The sequence below is a fragment of the Suricata suricatta genome, chromosome 4, assembly GCF_006229205.1.
Source record: "Suricata suricatta isolate VVHF042 chromosome 4, meerkat_22Aug2017_6uvM2_HiC, whole genome shotgun sequence".
NCBI classification, from domain to species: Eukaryota; Metazoa; Chordata; class Mammalia; order Carnivora; family Herpestidae; genus Suricata; species Suricata suricatta.
In genome coordinates, this window is record NC_043703.1 from 108,136,084 (window position 1) to 108,154,068 (window position 17,985).

Below are 17,985 nucleotides of genomic sequence, written 5' to 3' on the forward strand. Positions count from 1 at the left end.
GCCAGGGCTCTTCTCTCTGGGTCCTGCTAAAATCAGATAGTTGCGGGTGAGGAGCCCTTGTATTGTCCCTTCAATACCTCCATCACATTCAGAGCTGGATGAAGAGCAGCCCAGGTATGGGGACATCCTAGATCCACAGCACACCCCGAGGAAGGTCTATTCACAGATCCTCTTTGTCACTGTGGCCAGGCCTTCCTGGTTCCTTATTTCTTGGATCCTGGCTTTTTAGGTCTGAGTGTGGGATTAGCCTTTCTCACAAGGCTCTTTTAAGACTGGGCCCTAGCGGGGCGCCTGGGTGGCTCAGTGGGTTAAGCCTCCGACTTTGGCTCAGGTCAGATCTCACGTTCGTGAGTTCGAGCCCTGCGCCAGGCTCTGTGCTGACAGCTAGCTCAGAGCCTGGAGCCTGCTTCCATGTCTGTGTCTCCTTCTCTCTCTCTGCCCCTCCCCCTCTCATGCTCTGTCTCTCTCTGTATCAAAAAATAAAATATTAAAAAAAATTTAAAAAAAGAAAGACTGGGTCCTAGGCATCTGGATGGCTCAGTTGGTTAAGCTTCTGACTTCAGCTCAGGTCATGATCTCCCAGTTCATAAGTTTGAGCCCCGCATTGGAATCTGCACTGGTGGTGAGGGGAGCCTGCTCGGGATTATCTCTCTATCTCTGTCTCTTCCCCACTTGTGCAGTCTTTCACTCTCTCCAAATAAATAAATATGAACTTAAAAAAAAAAGACTAGTTCTTACTCCTTCTTTGTTTTTTCCACTTTTTTGCCCTTAGCAATGCTTATCTGTTTCTGGGTACCAGCCTCTTCATTGGTTTGACAGGGGCCTCCTCCTCCGGAAACATATCTACATTGACATCATCTTCTTCCTCCTTCTTCTCCTCCTCCTCTTTCTGGGATAGACCTGAAATGTTGTAACATTCCTGGCCATTTGGCAACACAGATCCAGAGCCAGCCTGGAGCTGAAAAACTCCAGGTGAGAAGCGGGAGAAAGCTCAGATCCCATTATGATAACCATGGCTAGGATAGAGGCCTGAAGTAGGGCAATGGTGATGGGCTTCATCTTCTGGTCCTCTGGGGTTGCTGGGGCAGAATCCCCGTGAGGTTCATCTCCTCTTTGGCTTTCTCCAACAAGCAAATCATACTAAGCAACAATTCACAGTCCTGAGTCCCCTCTTCCAAGTCCACTTCTACTGGTTTAGTTCACAGTCCCAGAGAAAGCCTGGCTGCCACCTCCTTTCTGGCTGTGCTGTTTGTGCTGCTGCGTCCAGATGCGGAAGGTAGCAAAGATGAATACAATCTAGTGTTGTCTTCTGACAAGCTTGCAGTCTAATGAAGAATTCAGACATATAATCTCATGGTTTAGGTAAATGAAAGAAAAGGAACTAGAGAGAGAAGGGTTAAGATATCAGAGGAAGGCCATAGGATGACTACTTGCTTGGCTTAAAGCAGAGACTTGTGCATAGACCAGTGGTGATTTTTTTCTGTAAGACTGTCAAGAGAATTAAAGTGCCAGGTAAACTGCAGAACTAGGTGGGGGCTGTGATATGGGCCTGTGAACCTAATCCCCATGCTCCAGGAAAAAAAATGAGGAAAGAAGGGAGCTAATTAAGGCTTCCTGTTTTTGTTTTTGTGGTATATAGATCCTGTCACAAGAACGTGCAGGCCAATTCTAAGAAACTTGAGAAGATATACAAAGAAGTTATTGTTATGCAATTTACTGCTATAATGGTACATTTGGGAGGGATAAGAACATTTAAAATATATAAAAATGAGCGAGATAAAAAAGGTATGGATACCCACAAAATAAAAATGGGGCATAAAGAGGAATGCACTAACACTGAAAATATAAAGTATAGAATGAGTACACACTGTGATAGGGGAAAAAATGCAACAATTGGAGATCAAGCTTCAAATGACACCCATCTGAGAGGAAAAAGCAAATCCTGCTAAAGAAAGGTGATTTGTAAATATAGAAGTGAAATATCTTTCCAGAAGATATAAGGAAGGATCATCAGTGGAATGTAAGGTCTGAGGATCTAAAAATATGATAGGAAATTATCAAAGAACTTTTAAAAGCGATGGACATTTATAAAAGGATAAATAATAAAATCTGGGTATTAAAATAATCTCTCAAAGCCTAAAGGAAATAAAAGAATAAACATAATAAATACAGTTTATATTAAATATAATATAAAACAGAAATACCTTACAAAATGTTTTAACAAACAATGGTTCTACAATAAATATGTTCAGGATGGGGCAGCAACTACCACTGCACAGGCTATAACTAAATATTTTTTGAGTTACTTAGCCAAGTTTAGGGTAAAGGAAGAAGTAAATTATAGGTATAAGGAAAAACCATATGGTTCTTATTCAGAAACAGGAGAGAGATGAATAACAAATCGCCATCTTGAAAATACTCAGAAAACAGAACAGAAACATAAAGAACTATGGATATGTAAAAAGTCAGAAGAACTGGACCTATATGGGTGAAATATATTTGAAAGAGGAGAGTAAAACACAGAGTGTCAGAGAAATCCAAGAGAAACCACAGCACTTATAAGAAATGGAATGTTTTTGCTCTCATGATGGATGAACAATTTTAAATAGGTGTAAAAGATAAGTACATTTAGAAATAAAACATGAGGATTAAATGAGCTAATGAAGGTAAATGTGCTTGAAAAATTACAAGGCAATATACAAATAAAATTATTTCACTGTAATGGAAGAGCTGTGGGCTTTCATTTTTAGCCCAGAGGAGTAGGAATGAAGCACTTAGCAGATCTCTTGCTCAGCTACCATAAAACCCAGTGACCACTGAGAGCAAATGTGCTGAGGACTGTGCTTCTCAGTGACTAGCATGTTTCCACTCATCACTCTTCAGTGCTAGCTAGACAAAACCTCTGGAAAACCTCCTTGTTGAGCAATCTTTAGCTAGTACTTTTTAACTTTGAGATACAATTCACATACCATAATATTCACCCCTTTTAAAAGTGTACAATTTAGTGGTTTTTAGTATGTTCACAAAGTTAGGCAACCATCACCCCCCTACTTCCAAACATTTTCATCACCTCAAAAAATAAACCCCATGACCATCAGCAGTCACTCTCATTTCCTCTTCCTCCAGGGGCTCGCAGCCAATAAGCTACCTTCTGTCTCCATGGATTTTCTGGTTCTGGAAATCTCATATAAATGGAATCATACACTATGTGGTTTTGGTGTCTGGCTTCTTTCACCAAACATAATGTTTTCAAGGTTCATTCATGTCATAGCATTTACCAGACCTGTTTATGACTGAATAGTATTCCATTGCATAGGTATGTCACATTTTACCTATTCATCAATGGATGGGCATTTCCAATTATTATTACTTTTTCAAGTTTGTTGATATTTGGTAATTATTTTTACATTCACATAGATATATTTCAAGTATATGCTGTGGAGTTCTGAAGATTAATTTCAAGACACAAAACTGTCTAAAAATTGGCAAACATAATACAAAGTACAGAAATGAAGAAAGTCATTTATATATATAATTACTTAATATGTAATATTACACTATATGTTTTATAGATATGTATATTTATATAAATACATAGCCACTTTAACATATATGTGTGTATATATGTATTATGAGTGTTGCCTTGTGACTGGCCATCTGGCTGCTCCCACATGGGATCTTCCATTGAGTGGCTACTCTTGGCTCCTTTCTCCCCCAAAACCAAGGTCATGACTTTTCTCAATGGCCCACATGTAGCAGTGCTTTAAATCCATTCTTCACCTCACTGAATTAAAACTTGTTTGTATAGGGGCACCTGGGTGCCTCAGTCAGTTAAGCGTCCAACTTCGGCTCAGGTCACGATCTTGTGGTTCATGGGTTCAAGCCCAGCATCAGGTTCGGTGCTGACAGCTCAGAGCCTGGAGCCTGCTTCAGATTCTGTGTCTCCCTCTCTCTCTACCCCTCCCTCACTCGTGCTCTGTCTCTCTCTGTCTCTGTACATTTACTTGCTACATCTGTAGGTTGTTATTGTACCTTTCTCATTTTTCTTTTTTTCCTATTTTTAAAATGTTTCTAAATATTTTTATTTATTTTTGAGAAAGAGAGAAACAATGTGAGCAGGGCAGGGTCAGAGAGAGAGGGAGACACAGAATCCAAAGCCAGGCTCCAGGTTCTGAGCTAGCTGTTAGTACAGAGCCTGATGTGGGGCTCGAACCCATGAACCATGAGATCATGACCTGAGCTGAAGTCTGATACTTAACCAACTGAGTCACCCAGGCGCCTTCTATTTTTACTCACTGAAACCTGACAAGCTGAGAAATTATGAGATGAAGAGAGATATAACAAATAAGTGGATAAATTCATAATTTAAAAAATGCCCCATGAGTGGTTCTAACTGGGTTAAGGAGTTTGAATAAATTCATATTTCCATAGTAGATCTGATGTTATTTAGTCATTGAACAAACCTTTGTGGAAAAACCATTATGTGCCAGGTACCGTGAGGAGTATAAATATGGAACAGATATTCTCTGACTTCATGAAACTGATTGTCTAGTGAGGAAGATAAGATATGAACATAAATATCTATAATATAGAGTACAAAGTGATAACTGTTATGAAAGAGATGCAGATAAGTTGCCATAGGAGATCAAAAAAAAGAAAGAGGGGGGCTGCCTGCAGCTGAGAGACACCAAGGAAAGCTGGGAGCAGGGTCTTGGCCTTAAATGTTAAGAACAGATAGAATATGAAAAGGTAGAAACAGGAAGCCAAGAACCAGGGGGGGAAAGGCATAGGGCCAGAACATTTGTGGACATGGAAAGAAAAAGCAGGAAGCTTGAAAGTCTGTGGTAAATGGAGTAATGGGCCACAGGGATGGGAAGCTAGGTTGAGTTAGATGGTACAGGAAGGACTTTGGGTACCATGAGGAATTTGTGTTATATATTGTGGTGAACAGAGATCCCATTAAGATTTTTGAGCAGGAAAGTAATGTGAGAAAAGCTGTACTTGGGATTAATCTGATAACCCACATATAAAATCATGTAAGAAAGGGAAGGGAAGAGTAGGCGGAGCATCAAGGGAAGAAGGAGCATCAAGGAAGGAAGCATCATGAACAGAATTGAATAAATGTTTCATATTTTTGTTAGCAATTTGTATTCCAGGAAACTAAATTCTGTAAAGTTAATCTAGGAACAAGCCTTTGATTGACTGGTAACAATACCAGTCACTTGTACCCAAAGGTACATAGAAAATTACTCTAACTCTTTTTATAGAAGAAATCTATAATATCAGTAGCTTCTGAGAGTCCTTTCACAGCAAATTTTTCTTTCAGATACTTCATTAGGATAATTTGACCAATAGTTAAACTGAGCCCCATTGTGGGGACTGACTTGTCTGGGGAGACGTGGCTGGTTAAGGGTCACATCTCCTGATCTCTGCCCCACCCCTTACCTCTCGTTTTACTGTGGATGCTCTGGGTTGACTAGAACTGAAGTATCAAGATAAAGTGACTCTTTTCTTTAAAATTTTTTAATGTTTTATTTATTTTTGATACAGAGAGAGACAGAGCATGAGAGGGGGAGGGGCAGAGAGAGAAGGAGGCACAGAACCGGAAGCAGGCTCCAGGCTCTGAGCTGGCTGTCAGCACAGAGCCCAACACGGGGCTTGAACCCAAGAGCGTGAGATCTGACCTGAGCCGAAGTCGGAGGCCCAACCGACTGAGCCACCCAGGCGCCCCTAAAGTGACTCTTTTCGTTTGCTTGGGCTTAACAAGTTGGTTTCAAATAAGCAGAAATCAAGAAAAAAAGTGTGGCTGTACTAGAAAATTAAAAATCTGTAAGATATTGCTATCTAGTTGGATTACTGACAATACCACGTGCCTTGCTCATTAGGCATCATAAAACACCAAGTTAAATGCAGTATAGCAATTGCTTGACTCTTGGAAAATTCTGGTTACTCAGGAAATTCCAAGGTCTTACTAACCTTGTGGTCTCCAAACTCCCAAACATGTGTGCATGAGTGCGTGCGTGTGTGTGTGTGTGTGTGTGTGTAGAGTAACAAATATGTTTTTAATAAACCTCAGTTTGGAATTTCAGAAAGTAATGGAAAATCTACAGGCTATAGGCATTACAGAAATGAAAGAAAAGGGCATCAATCTCTCAGAATTCTGCCAGGAAAGGAGTGGCTGCTTCCAAAGTCCCTTTTCCTTTGCAATAAGCTGGCCACTGGTGCCAAAGAATAGCTCATCAGCAATGTTGTTTCATTTTATAGGGATGTTTTGAGAAAGGGGAAAAAATTAGGAATGTGTGCTGTGATTTTTTTTTAAACCTCATGTCCCAAAGCCTATAATAATCTTCCTGCTTTTTGTTTTTAAAAAGGAAACCAAATGTTCGAAATTTGATATTTGTGTCTACTGTGTTCACTGCAGGCACATTACCTTAACTTTATCACAAGAAGCAACATGTAGTTCTTTAAATGTTGCCAAGACAGAAAAACAAAAAGTCATAGATTCCCTTAAGGACTCAATGCTTTATAGTAACAACCATAGCTACAAAGTCTCATTTCCCTATCTCTGCTGGGGGTTATCCTCTATCTCCACTAGGTCAAAGTGCGCAGGGATGTGTGTGCCTGGGTGCTCCAAGCACAGTTCTCTCAGCTGTCAAACTGTGTTCACAATTCTCCTTACCTGATCCAAGCAGCTAGCTGCTGCCGGTCCAAGCCATGTGTTCATTGCCCACCAAAGGTACTGCCACTGCTGTTGCAGCTGCTGACATGCACAAGGGGTCCAACTACCAGGGCATCAGAGGTGTTGAGGGTCCTGGTGCCAACACTGCTGCCCTCTCGTGTCCTAAGAAGATGAGCAAAAAACGGTTCCTTTAGCCTTTCCTAGGTCTTATATTACAGCCCCCCTGGAGTCACAGGGCTCAGGGACAGATTACATAGATGTTCAACAGCTATTTGTTGAAAGAATGAATGAGTCCTCCAGGCTGGGCTACAAGCAGTCTAAATGACAGACACCATGATGTACACAGACATGTTCAACCACATCTGTTGCCCTTACTGCCACCTCCGTACCTTGGTCTTCTTCTGGAATTCTAAGACAAGTCGAATTGCCTCCAGGAATTAATCCCAGAAGGCATATCCCAGTCAGACCCTAGGTATGCTTAGATGGGTCTTGGTCCTGAGGAGAATAAAACTTAATTTCAACATAGCATCTGTCTTTATCTTTGAGAAGGGAAATAAAGAATTGATAGAGTTATACAAATTCATTTGATTCCCATCAAGAGTTATAAATTGGTAGCCTATCTTCTGGCCAGAAGATTTTTTTTTAAATCCACATATTAAAAAGAGAGAGAGAGAGAGAGAGAGAGAGAGAGAGAGAGAGAGAGAGAGAGAGAGAGAGACTACATCTAGATTGGTGGTTCTCACTCAGGAACCTGGATCAGAATCAAGCTTGTTAAAACTCAGATTACTGGGCTCCACCCAGTTTCTGACTCAGTACATCTAGGGTGGGGCCTGAAACTTTGAACTTCTACCTGTTTCCTGATGTGTCTGGTCTGAACCTACTCTGGTTCTCAGTTAGGCTTTATTTAGTAGTTTTTCCAGGCCCCACCAAGTGCCATTGTGTTTCATCTGGCCTGCTTTACTCATTTGCATTACCTGCCTGGCCCTGGAGTTTGAAAGCTCTGTGAATCTTAATATTTCACACAAAAACCTCTTTTCAACCTGACTCACAGGGATGATTGAATTATCCACATCATTTCACTTATAATACTTGGTGTGTCTACAATCTCACAACAAAATGTTTAGTAAATGAGGTTTCCTTGTTGTTTTGTTTTGTTTTGTATTTTTTTTACTCAGGGTCTATTATTTATTATTATTATTATTATTATTACTATGATGGCTACTATTGACAGTTGATTGTTCTTGAGATTACCACCACTTTCTCCCCCATTCATATAGATTTGCTTGAGAGCAGCGCAATCCAGAAGTAGAAAATGCTTATGGCAAATGAGAAAGCAATTTAGTTTTGTGTATTTGTTTTATCATGTCACTCTTAGATATAAACGGCTATTTTTCAAGCATATATGTATTTATATTTTTAACCTGTACCTTTGTTAAAAACCAAATGTTGTCTAAATACCAAATAATAATCATAGTTATTGCTCTAGGCAGAGTAATAAGTGAGGGAAATTTAAACACACCATAAAGAATAAACATTTATATGTTTTAATTTTTTAACTTATTTCCGTATAACAGATAAACAGAAAGGCACATACATCAGAAGTGTGCAGCTCAGTGAGTTTTCATAAACTGAACTCATGTATCTAACCAGCACCTAGGGCAAGAAATAAACCATCACCAGCCTCCAGAAACTCTCTCAGGCTCTTTTCATAATTTTAACCCTGAGAGTAACCACTTTCCTAGCTTTCAACATCATAGTTTCATTTTGCCTGTTTTTATAATTTAACCAGTGGCCTACACATGTCTGGCTGATCCACATTATGTTCATGAGATTCATGCACATTGTTGCATACAGTTGTAATTTGTTTCTCATTGCTGTACAGTATTCCATTATACAATACTGTAACTTATCCATTCTACCATTGATCAGCATTTGGATCATTTATATTTTGAGCCTATTACAAAAAGGTGCTGCTACAAACATTCTCAAATATGTCTTTTGAGGCACATAGCTATGCATTTTGTTAAATGTATACCTAGCAGTAGAATGGCTGATCATAGGGCATGTGCATATTTAGCTTTAAAATATACTACCAAACAGATTACTCTAGTGGTTTTACCAATTCATAGTTCCACTAGAAATGTATGAAAGTTCAAATTTCTCCACATACTCACCAACACTCTGAATTTCACTCATCATTTCAAAGAATGATAGGCCTGCCTGGATTTAAGTCATTGGTATTTTCATTTTATTTGCATATATCTTGAGTTCACTGTACAACTTCTATCATTTTCAGGGAATTGAGGAATAAATCTTTCTTTAATAAATGACTGTGCTTCGCAATCAATTGTAAATAGATACCTTAAGTTAGTGATTTTGCTATCTAAGTGGATTTCTCTCTTATCATGTATTATCTACTGTTTGTTTTTAGGCCGCAAAGTATATTCTTTATGGGAAGATCTGGTTATTTGCTATGTTTGCAGCTGTAATATTAATGTATAACCCACAGTCCTCCGCATTTGGTGACTGGCAGCTGTTTGTAGTAACCTTTCTAGCAGGTGATGGATGCTCTTCTTTGAACCCAATTTCTGTACGTTCAAGATCTCAATCTAGTAAGTCAGAGGTTTCTGGATGCTGTCTTTTCACAGGGAAGAAAGTTGGCATTTTCTGGCCAAAGGTCAACTCTTATCATCAGTAACAGGTTTCTCATATCATGCAAACCCCTCTTACTTTGCTATAAGCTGATTCTTCAGAGACTGAGACAAAGGGGTAATCGAGGGGCTCAGTTGGTTAAGCACCTCGACTCTTGATTTTTGGCTCAGGTCATGATCTTGAGGTTCGTGGGATCAAAGCCTACTTCAGGCTCTGTGCTGACAGCATTGAGCCCGCCTGGGATTCTCTCCCCCTCTCTCTGTCCCTCCCCAGCACGTGAATCCACACTCTCTCTCAAACTAGTAAATTTAAAAAAAACAACAAACAAACAAAAAACCACTAAGACAAAACACTTAATAGGGACACCTTCTGTGATGCCATTAAGGACTAGAGAACTGGTCTCAGTCCCATAGGACCCTCTCTTTCTCCCCACAATGCCCGTAGTCTGGTTTTCTTTCCAGAATCTTTGACAACAAAATGTTATTAGCAAACTTTTTATTTAACTTTTCAATTGAGCAGAAAATGGCCTTAGCAGACTCAAGGTTTATTTGTATTTCACTGTACTTAGTGGTTATTTATTTTGTTTGCCTAATTTGAGTGATTTCTGGCTTTGATACATTGCATCATGTTTTTAAAAGTTTATTTAGTGATAACTTTTTCTAATGTTTATTTATTTTTAAGAGAAAGAGAGAAAGAGCACGAGTGGTGGAGAAACAGAGAGAGAAGGAGACACAGAATCCAAAGCAGGCTCCAGGCTCTGAGCTGTCAGCACAGAGCCTGAGGTGCTGTGTTCACAAGCCTGAACTAGTGAACTGTGAAATCATGACCTGAGCTGAAGTTGGTCACGTAACTAACTGAACTACCCAGGCACCCCTTAAGTTTATTTATTTATTTATTTTGAGAAAGAGAGCATGTATTAGCAAGGGTGGGGTGCAAGAAAGAGGGAGAGAGAGAACCTTAAGCAGTCTCCATGCTCAGGTTGGAGCCCAATGCAGGACTAAATTTCATGCCCAGGAGATCACGACCTGAACAGACAAGAATCAATCACTCAGTCCACTGAACCACCCAGGTGCCCTTTTGATACATTGCATCTTAAATTTTGTTGGTTTACCCGGGTAATTATAATATTTACACTTTTTTTCCTCATAATATTTAAGGGCTTAACAGCATAACTTCTCATTTCATATTTGTCACTTTTAACCAGAAGCTAGATACATGGAAAATCATTATTTTGGATGATTTTATTAAAGAATAATAACTTCAATATTTTTTAAAAGGATACATGCTCATTAAAAAAATTCAATCAATTAAGAAAAGCACAACAAATAAAGCAAAAAATACTTATGGGGGTGCCTGGTAGCTCAGTCTGAACATCCAACACTTGGTTTTGTCTTGGGTCATGATCTCACAGTTTGTGAGTTGGAACTCCAAATGGGGCTCTGCACAGACAGCATGAAGCCTACTTGGGGTTCTATCTCTTCTCTCTCAGCCCCTTTCCAACTTGCTCTGTATCTCTCTCTCAAAATAAATTAAAAATAAACTTAAAAATAATACTTCCTACCATTCAGAAAACAACCATTGTTAACCTTAGGTGAATATTATTCTAGATATCTCTCCATGCCTCTGTACAGATGAAATTTTAGATAAACAGAATGATAAATAAATGATGTTATTAAAATTAGATCATACATCATCTGGTGGTTAACAAAAAAATTGTAAGAGTTAATTTTAACAAAAGAAAAGCAAGCTGAATAATGTAGAATAACTATAGATAAGTTTTTGTGTCACATTTCAGGCATATTTTAGAGATTGTGTTAATGTGCTTGGGCTTGCCTCAGTCCTGATGTCTAACTCTTGGCAAAACCTAAAGGTATGTCTTGATTGCATGCGTAGCAGTATTCGTCTCCGCAATCTCTAACAGTTTATCTTGTTGTAACATGTGTGTAACATATGTGTAATGTGGGTTTTTGTTAGTAGCCTGTAAAAAAATAAAATGGAAAGAAAAAAGAGAAAGAGTAGGAAAGAAGGAGGGAAGGAATGGAAGGAGGGGAGGGAGAAAAGAAGAGAGGAAAGTTCCTATTTCAATGTCTTTATTCCGTTTGTCATTTTAGTGGTCCTCAATTAAAGTGCCATGTAACTTGTACCTGATACCCACTGAGCATTCACAGGGAGGACCAAGTATTTTGTTCAACAGGTCTGGCCTTCCTACCCCATTATGGAATAGGTCCAAAGGACTATTATGGTAGGGTCACGTCAGAGGTTATGGTGACCTGCCTGATCCAAATCCTCTCAATAATGCATCTAGTATGCACAAAAAGTCTAGTTTTGTTCAGTTTATTATATGGAGACATTTATTGTGATGAAGCTTTTATCTACAAAATACTAATGAGATTATCTTTAGATTACCAACACAAAAATCCAGAGCAGTGGTAATTAACTATGAAGACCCATACAAAATGACACAAAAATGCTGATGGATTGTTTATCGCATGCTCTGAACAATGCCACAGACCATGACTTTGTAGAATGTCTGGATAATTACCAAGTAGCACCAGGAAACTATACTCAGTATTTGAATTAACAACACAGAACACAATGTTATCAATTGCATCTCATTAACTGGACTCTAAAGAATCTACGAATGCTGTAACTGAAAATAAACTGAAAATTTAATAAGAGGTCAAGGTGACCCAGGTGAATAGAGGAAGAGAACTAACATTTCTTGAGCTTTTATTTTTATGCTAAATAGGTTGTTTATATTCTTTTAATATTCAAATAGCCCTATGGAATTGGTGTTGTTTGTAGTTTTCCTGTTACAGATGACTAGTGAGGCTAAGAGGGGTTGATACTGAGAGGGCCTAGAATTTGCATCTCCATCTGTCCAACTCCAGTACTTTTTCTCCTCAGTTATTCTCCCTTCGTGCAAGTTGTGATCAAGCTGTACAGTAAATGAAGCTTGGTGGGAGGGTGGGATGTGCAGCCTGTCACATGGCTCCCCTACTTCGTCATTCCTCAGGGCATCAGACCCAACTACTTCAGTAAGGTCGCCAATGTTCTTTCAGAGTCACACCTAACGCTAGATGGATTTGGTTACTGCCTGTCCTTGCCACCTGATGCTGCCAGGGAAAGTGGAAGAACAGCTGTGGGAAAGACTTACTAGTTTCTTTGAATAGTTTGTGACATTATCTAAACTTTAGATTCTAAAGCAATTTGTTGATATCACAGTTGCTTTTTTCCTTAATATATCATGTATACCTGGAAACAAGAGAAGAGGATTTTAAGAAAATTATTTTGTTGGTATTATGTAGACTTCTCAAATAATGTATATGAAATACAATCCCAAGTTATGAATACTTGCATGACAGTTCACGGCATTAAGAGGGAGTTCTATTTGAAAGGTCATGTACACAGTTGAGCAACTTGTTATCAAGTGATTTTATTAGGGAGATTACATCGTAGCTCTTGTGATACTAAAAGCTTTTCCTTTCTTTCTTTTTTAATCATGAGCTACTTAAAGGTAAAAGCAGTCTATGTAACCTTTTTATATTTCTTTCAATTTTAATATCATGGAAAATTAAGTTAAAATTCATTCACTGCTTATCACTGTAATTTAAAAATCTCTCTAGGGGCGCCTGGGTGGCTCAGCCAGTAAGCATCCGACTTCGGTTCAGGTCGTGATCTCGCGGTTCGTGGATTCAAGCCCCGCATTGGGCTCTGTGCTGACAGCTAGCTCAGAGCATGGACCTGTCTTCAGATTCTGTGTCTCCTCTCTCTCTGACCCTCCTCTGCTTGCTCTGTCTCTACCTCTCAAAAAAAAAATTGGGTAGAAATCAGATAATGGAAAAAACAGAGGTAGTCTTGATTAAAGTGTAATAAGCCAGTTGATATCAGGGACAACTGTATAACAGGCTCTGAAAAAAATAATTGATTTCTCTAATGTATAGTCACTCTGTTCTAGAAGGATCAACGGCAGAGATGTAGAGAGGTAGTGAGTTTTATTCTGTAACTGGAGAAATGGAGATAGAGATGTGATGTGCTGAAGTCATAGTGCTCTTGGATGCACTTTTATGTGCATTCACTTTGTCTCTAGGCAGAACACCTGTACTCTATTGATTAAGTTTAAGTAGGCTTCTTCATCATTTCTAATTTGTGCTCCAATCAGAAAGCTCAACAGCCATGTAAAACCTCTCCTCCTACTCCTGCTTTCTTTTATGCTGGTCTGTGGTTGTGAATGGTGTTTCATTCTTTTTTTTTTTTTTTGGTTTTAATTTACTAAAATACTCAATTTACTAAGATTACGAAGACTCAGAACAAAACCACCCTAGAATTGCTGCTATCAAAGCAATTGGATACCATTCTATGAATGATTATATTCATTCATTGTTACATTTTGTAGACTCCTTTCTGTGTTGAAACAAATTATTCAGACCGAGGCACACAGGATTCAGACTCACCCTAGAAGTCTTTCCTATATTGAAGTAAATCATTAACTTGTAATTGCTTTAGAAAAACAACAACAAAGAAACTAAAACAAAGCAGCTTACATCCTAAAGAGAAATTAGTTTACAGTCACATTTTTCTAAGTATAGTTCTTCCAGTTTTTCCTCCTTGAGAAATCTTCTATATGATTTTCCCCTTTTGGCTCCACAGCTTAAACAACCCAGAGAAAACCCTCTGATTATAGAAACTTTCCATGTGGTGAGATTTTAGGTCCCCCTATCCTCAAACCACCTCACATCCTGCACAAATAGTTTCACCATCTGTCCATAATACTGCCTGAAATTCCATCATTAAATATATGCCTCCAGTTAAATATATCCACTTACTTTAAAGATCATAATCACTTCATTGAACATGCCCATAAACCAAAGACAATTATTTATATTGTTTTAACTATCTCTGATATTTTCAATGCTTCTGCAGATATTTTTAATCATACAGATATTACGAATGCATACAGATGAATGCATATTTAGTTCTCATTGTTCATTTGATGTTGTTTCATATATCCATATATCAATACAAGACATATATTTATCACATTATTTTTATTGTCCATGTGCTCTACTTTGGTAACTTACAAAAAAAAGGAACTTGAATTATTTCAAGTTTTGTTTTTAATAAATATTTCTGCCTTAAAAATTATTGTACACAGGGCATGTGGGTGGCTCTGCCAGTTAAGCATCCAATTCTTGATATCTGGTTAGGTCATGATTTCACAATTCATGGTATCCAGCCCCACATCAGGCTCTATGCTGACAGCAGAGTCTATTAGTGATTCTCTCCCTCTCTCTCTCTGCCCTTCCCTAGCTTGCGCTCACATTTACACACATACTTCTCTCTCTTTCTGTTTTAAAATAAATAAATAAACAAAGTTTAAACATTATTGCATACACTGGCTTGATTCTGACTTTTTATTTTAATACTTAAATAACCTTAAATTCCCCAAAGTAGAAATCCTGAGTCAAAGAATAGCAATACTTTTTTTTGACCTTCTATTTTTTAAAATTTATTTCTTCTTTAATTTATATCCAAGTTAGCATATAGTGCAACAATGATTTCAGGAGTAGATCCTTTAATGCCCCTTATTCATTTAGCCCATCCTTCCTCCCACAACCCCTCCAGCAACCCTCTGTTTGTTCTCTGTATTTAAGAGTCATTTTTGTTTTGTCCCCATCTTTATTTTTATAGTATTTTTGCTTCCCTTCCTTTATGTTCATCTGTTTTATATCTTAATGTTCTCATATGAGTGAAGTCATATGATATTTGTCTTTCTCTGACTGAATAATTTCACTTAGCATAATACCCTCCAGTTTATCTATATAATTGCAAATGGCAAGATTTCATTCTTTTTGATTGCCGAGTAATAATCCATTATATGTGTATACCACATCTTCTTGATCAATTCATCCATTGATGAACATTTGAGCTCTTTCCATAATTTGACTATTGTCAATAGTGCTGCTATAAACATTGGGGTGCATGTGCCTCTTTGAAACAGTGCACCTGTATCCCTTGGATAAATATCTAATAGGGCAATTGATGGGTTGTAGGGTATTTTCAATTTTTTGAGGACCCTCCATACTGTTTTCCAGAGTGGCTGCACCAGTTTGCATTCCCACCAGCAGTGCTAAAGAGGTCCTCTTTCTCCACATCCTTGCCAACATGTTATTGTCTGAGTTGTTAATTTAGCCATTCTGACAGGTGTGAGGTGGTATCTTATTGTGGTTTTGATTTATATTTCTCTGATGATGAGCAATGTGCATTTTTCATGTGTCAGTTGGCCATCTAGTTGTCTTTTTTGGAGAAGTGTCTATTCATGTCTTTTGACCATTTTTTTCACCATATTATTTGTGTGGTGAGTTTGATAAGTTCTTTATAGATTTTGGATAGTAGCTCTTTATTTGATATGTCATTGGAAGATATCTTCTCCCATTTCATTGGTTGCCTTTTAGTTTTGCTGATTGTTTCCTTTGCTGTGCAGAAGCCTTTTATTTTGATGAGGTCCCAATAGTTCATTTTTGCTTTCGTTTCCCTTACCTCTGGAGATGTGTCAAATAAGAAGTTGCTGTGGCTGAGGTCAAAGAGGTTTTTGCCTGCTTTCTCCTCAAGGATATTGATGGCTTCCCATCTTACATATAGGTTTTTATCCATTTTGAGTTTATTTTTGTGTATGATGTAAGACAGTGGTCCAGGTTCATTTTTCTGCATGTTGCTATCCAGTTTTTCTAGCACCATTTGCTGAAGAGACTGTCTTTATTCCATTGGATATTCTTTCCTGCTTTGTCAAAATGGCCATATGTTTGTGGGTCAATTTCTGGGTTCTCTATTCTGTTCCATTGATCCGATTGTCTTGATGATTACAGCTTTGTAATATGAAGAACGACAATACTGTAATGTCTAATTTCACATTTCAAATGCAGTTAAACCTACTCCCCCAAAACACTATCAATTTGCAGTGCTACCAGCATGTAAGTACCAGTTTCTCTACAGAGTTGGTTGATTATTATCACTTTTTTAAATGCTTATTTATTTTTGAGAGAGATAAAGACACAGAGCATGAGTGAGGGAAGGGCAGAGAGAGAGGGAGACACAGAATCCGAAGCAGGCTCCAGGCTCTGAGCTGTCAGCACTGAGCCCAGTGCTGGGCTCTATTTTGCAAACCATGAGATCATGACCCGAGCCAAAGTTGGTTGTTTAACCAACTGAGCCACCCAGGCATCCCATCATTTTTGATTAAAAACATAACCATAGTATTTATGTGTATGTTAGAATTCAAAATTGTTGATTCTGTGTTTATTTTTTCATTAAACAAGGTAATGATTTTTCAACTGTTATTTTATTATAGCCCTTTCATCTGGAAAGTCTGGAGACTAGATATTGATCTTACTACTGTAAATCAAGATTATATAGCAAGGAAGCAACAGAATTAAAATTTGAATTTAGGTCTGTCTGATCTCAAATCACTCCACCATAAGGATTTATGTCTGATCTCAAATCACTCTCCCAGTGATTGAGCTGGAGTGTTGGGGTGGAAGGCTAACCATAAATAGAGAACTGTATTTTGTATATTCTATAAATTAAATTATTTTTAATATTATGAGCTCTGGTTATGAAATACAACATTTCCTAATACCTTAGAGCTCTGGGTGGGTGTCATGCTCTATTACAGAAGTAACCTATTCTCCCATCTTTTGTGATTGTCTTCCTTTGCCTTTCTTTATAACTTTACTTTTTATGTATGCTTCCCTAAATTACATATTGGTTGGGCTTATCTGCTTTCATTCATAATGCAAATAGAATCTACTGCCTGAATTCTTTATACTTCTTTTGTTCAACCTTAGAAGATTCATCTATGTTGATATATATAGCTGTGGTTGATTTTGATTTCTGTATAGTTGCAATAGTTTTATATGCTGTTAACAAATTACCACAAAACACCACACATTTATTATCTCACAGGTTCCACAGGGTCAACAGTCCAGGTGAGACTTAACTAGGTCCTCTGGTTAGGGTCTCACTAGGCTGTTGTTGAAGTGCCAGCCAGGCTGCATTCTCCTCTGGAGGCTTAACTGGGGGAAGGATCTGCTTCCAAGCTCATTTGGATTATTGGCAGAATTAATTTTCTTGAAGATTTAAAAATCATGGTAGCTTGTTTCTTTGAGGCCAGCAGGAGAGAAGAGTCTGCTTAAATATATATATATGTGTGTGTGTGTATATATATATGTATATATATATGTGTGTGTGTGTGTGTGTATACATATATCAACATGCGTGTGTGGGCATATACATATACATATACATATATATGTAAATATATGGAGACACAGACACACACAAAACCATGGGGAGTTGCCTGTAACATAGGCATCACCTTTGCCTATAACATAACCTAATAAAGAGGGTAACACCCTGTGACTTTTCTCATACTCTATTTGTTAGAAGCAAGTCATAGGTACTATACCTGCATTCAAGGAGAGATTATACAGGGCATAATAGCAGGGGTAGAGACCATGGGGTTGGGAGAAGCAATTTAGAATTGTGTTTACCACAATAGTAATTTAGTATTTATTATGTGTATAAGCCACAATTTATTCATCCAGTTGATTACTGATTAGACATTTAGATTTTTTTGTTTTTTTCTAGTTTGGGTT

The 17,985-nt window shown here is 38.1% G+C and overlaps 1 long non-coding RNA gene and 1 pseudogene across 1 annotated transcript in view; both read right to left on the reverse strand.

Annotated features, from left to right (window-relative positions):
• Positions 1 to 746: 746 nt before the first annotated feature.
• LOC115290657 lies at positions 747 to 5,371 on the reverse strand (annotated as a pseudogene).
• Positions 5,372 to 6,685: 1,314 nt separating this feature from the next.
• LOC115289877 overlaps positions 6,686 to 17,985 on the reverse strand; it is a 99,304-nt gene continuing 88,004 nt past the window's right edge. The window contains exon 3 of the long non-coding RNA XR_003907850.1: positions 6,686 to 6,841. This is a non-coding gene — a long non-coding RNA (uncharacterized LOC115289877). The remainder of the gene's footprint in view (positions 6,842 to 17,985) is intronic.